Genomic DNA, 3918 nt, shown 5'->3' with positions numbered 1-3918 from the left:
AACAGACCAATGACCAGCCAGGAAACTGAATCGGGAATCCCAAATGGCAAGGACGACAGGCACCTCAGGAAAACACTTAATTCTGAAGGCGCGGCCTCCGGCGGCCTGTCCCCCGCCGCCCCGCCGCGGGTCCCGCCTGACCCTCTGCTCGCCCGGCCCTCGCCCTAGAGGCCGCCGCCGAAAACCTCCACACGCGGCGAGACGCCCGCCGGCCTCCCCGCCTGCGCGGACCCCGGCCCCTCCGCCTGCGGCCCCGTCCCGGGCGGCGCCGCGGGTCGGCGGAGCGGCCCCGAGCCGGGCCCAGCGAGGACCCAGCACGCGCGTCGGCCGCCCCACGGCCCCGCGGGCCCCGCGCCGCCCGCCGGGCCCTCCCACGACCGCCCCCTCACCGGCACCACCGCGCCCGCAGGCGGAGGCAGGGGTCCCCGCCGCCACGTACCTTGTGGCCCACAGAGCCGTCGCTGTCGCCTTCACCCCTGAAGCGGGGCCCGCTCTGGACGCTCCGCCGCAGGTCTCCGGCGGCCGAAGCCGCTTCCCGGCCGGGCTCTCGGCGGCCTTGGCGAAGCGGTCGGCGGGGAATAGGCGGCCGCACGCGCTGCGGCCGACGAGCTGCTCCTGCACGGTTGCTCCGCGGCGGCCGACGAAGCCAAAGCCAGGACCGCTGCCGCATCGGGGTTCCTGGTCGCGCTGCGCGACGGCGCCAGGCTGGAGGCGGCCGACCTGGACGGGCGCAGGTCCGGCCGTGGCGGCGGCTCTACGTCAGGGTCAATCGCAGCACTCCGCACACCGCGGGAGAGACGCGAAGCGGCGAGTGCGGCGGCGGGGGCCCAGCGGGCGAGGTAGGTGCCGCCAGCGCCTCCGCGCAGGGAGGAAGGCGCAGCCGAGCACAGCGCGGGTCCACCATCTGGGCTCCGCCGGGTTCGCAGCGCGGACGGGCCGGAGGCGCCCGGATACGGACGGCGGACCGGAGCACGGACTGAGCCGCGGGAGCAGCTCCTCCTGGCGGCGCAGGGCGAACCTACTGACTTCAATGTGGCGGCTGCAGCTAGTATGCAGCCGCCGGATATTCGTTTTCTGCGCGCGCGCGCCCAATGGCTACCTGCTCCGCGGAGCCGCTCCCTCATTGGCCTGGAGTGCCGTCAGTCGGGGGAGGGCCAGATTCGGACGCCCCACGCTCATTGGCCCTGACGGCCTTCACACGGGGGCGGGCCTGCGCGGGACGCTGCACGCTCATTGGCCGCGAGGGCTGTCAGGCGGGACTTTCATTTCGTTCAAAGTACTTTCTAATTTTTCATGACATGACCCACGTGTTATTTGTATTTATTTATTTATTCAATTTGGTGTCATTAATACACAGTCACATGAGCAACAATGTGCTTACTAGATTCCCCCCATTATCAAGTTTCCCCACACACCCCATTACAGTCACTGTCCATCAGCGTAGTAAGATGTTGTACAATCATTACTTGTCTTCTCTGTATTTACTGCCTTTCTCGTGTCCCCCCGCTACATTATGTGTGCTAATCGTAATGCCCCTTTTCCCCCTTATCCCTCCCTTCCCACCCACCTCCCCGGTCCCTTTCCGTTTGGTAACTGTCAGTCCATTCTTGGGTTCTTTGAGTCTGGGGGCTCCGTGGATCCTGTTTGGGGTATGGAAGAAGCAGGGCCATAGACCAAACAAGGTGCCAGGAGAGACAGAGCAGGAAGAGGGAGAGAGCCAGGGCGAGGACCTTGTTCGTCTCGTTCACTTTGGTATCTGCAGCGTCCAGAGCAATAACCAGCTCATTGTAGATTTTCAGTATGTGCTCGTTAAATGAATGAACGAAGAAAGGAAGGTAGGGTGATGAGTAACTGGGTGAGAGGAAGGATAAAGGTGATGGCTCCAGCGATCTCTGGCTTCGCCCCAGGGCTGTCACTCACCCGGTTACCCTGGCAACTCTGTTTTCTGGTAACTTCAAAGTGGTGCGTTGCCAGGAGACCCAGGGACAGGGCGGAACTGAGATTTTTCTGGGCTTTCTCTCTCCCTCTGAGGCCAGGAAATGGCTCCACAACATGCTCCAATACACCCACCCACACAGCTGGGCACCCGCACACCCCTCCACACACACCACACACACACACACACACACACACTAGGACTCTGCATGTACTGCACTTCCAGAATCCCCATCACCCACAAGCTCACAGCCCTTCCTGATCTTGACACAAAGCATCCCATACACAGTCTTCCACATTCACGTTCCCATACACCAGAATACACTGATACAACCATACCATTGCTACTACACACATAACCTGCACACTGTTACACTGCCTTGTCAAATGCTTCCCAACCATAATTCGACTCACTTTGCAACATCACGTGCACAGTTATATGCACAGTTACGTGCACAGGAGCGTGATGATCACAACCCAGAGCACTTAGCTCCAAGACATCCCTGTGGCTCATTTTCCTGCTCCTATTCAGGTCTCTGCTTAACCATCACCTACTCAGAGAGACTTTCCCTGACCACCTGTGTAAAATCACACACCCTTCACTCTTTAACTGTTTATCCACCTTTGTTTCTCTTCAGATAACATCACTTCCAATGCTATGAATTTATTTTATAGCTTCTCTGCTGGCTAAATTTCAGCTCCACCACGGTAGTCATTATTTTGTTCCCTGCTGGGTTCCCACCTAGAATTACACCTGGCACACAGTAGATGCTCAATAATATAGGCTGAATACATTGGCAGAGATGCATACATTTGGCCTATTTCTTGTGCATGCAGTACTTCTTTCACTTCTCAGAATCCCCTCTTCATGTCCTATTGGAAGGATGCTTACCTTAGAGGGGCTCCTTAGATGAAGGATAGCTCGGGGACAATCTGTGCTTCTCCTTCATTGATTAGCAGCTCAAGCAATTAGTTCATTCAATGAATATTTATTGAGAACCTACTGTGTGCTGGGCCCTGTCCTAGGCATGTGGGTGTGAGCAGAGAACAGACAAGTCTCTGTCCTGGTGGAGCTTACATCCTAGCGAGGAAGGAGATAATGACCACTGAGCATAACGAGGGATTTAAACAGTCTCTAAGCACATGGTAAGTGTATGCAGAAAAAGTTTGTACGGGGAAGGCAAGTTGGAAGGGCCACTTGTTTTCTTTTTGCAATTTTGAATAGGGTGGTAGGGGCAGGCCTCACTGAGAAGGTAACATTTGGGGAAAGTCTTGAAGGAGCTGAGGGGATTCAACCATGCAGATACGTGGGGGAAGAGCCTTCTAAGGGAAGGCGCCCTGAGGCATTGGCTTTGACACAGAAGGCTGTGAGGAACCTCAAGAAGGTTTGAGCAGACAGGGGCCACGGTCTGGTTGATATTAAAACCAGAGCTCAGTTTTAATGACTTTGAGATGCTGTGAGACCGCAGGGGCATGTCAAGAAGACTTGAATAAGTGTGTAACGTTAGTCTGGGTTTGCTACCTATCCATTTTGGGGTGGGGTTGTCGGCAAGGCAAGGGTTGCTGTCTCCACCCTCTCTAGCAGGGCCAAACACTTCTGTGTCCAGCAGCCCCCACTTCACTCTTTCTTGGCCCGCGCTTAACATCAGGACCACGGACGGAGGCAGACGGGCGGTTCTGGGTGCTGTCCTCTGTGCTCAAGTTTTGCTTCTCTGTCGCACACAGAAGCTGTGCAACAGGGGGGACCGCAGGTCTGAGGTGTGCAAACCCTGGAAACAGGCGGTCTGGTCGGTGCAGCAGGACGCTGCCCCTCCTCTGCCTTCAGCCCTCTCCTACTCCCATTTCATTTATTCAGCCCCAGCACCTCCTCCATCTCCTCTCCCTCTCCCTGCCCTTCCACTTGCTCAGTTCCAGCCACACACCTCTCTGTTCCCTGAACACATCAGGTACATTACCACCTCAGGGCCTTCACGCTCGTTGTTC

The sequence above is a fragment of the Manis pentadactyla genome, chromosome 12, assembly GCF_030020395.1.
Source record: "Manis pentadactyla isolate mManPen7 chromosome 12, mManPen7.hap1, whole genome shotgun sequence".
Classification (NCBI taxonomy): domain Eukaryota; kingdom Metazoa; phylum Chordata; class Mammalia; order Pholidota; family Manidae; genus Manis; species Manis pentadactyla.
This window is presented reverse-complemented; position numbering follows the sequence as displayed.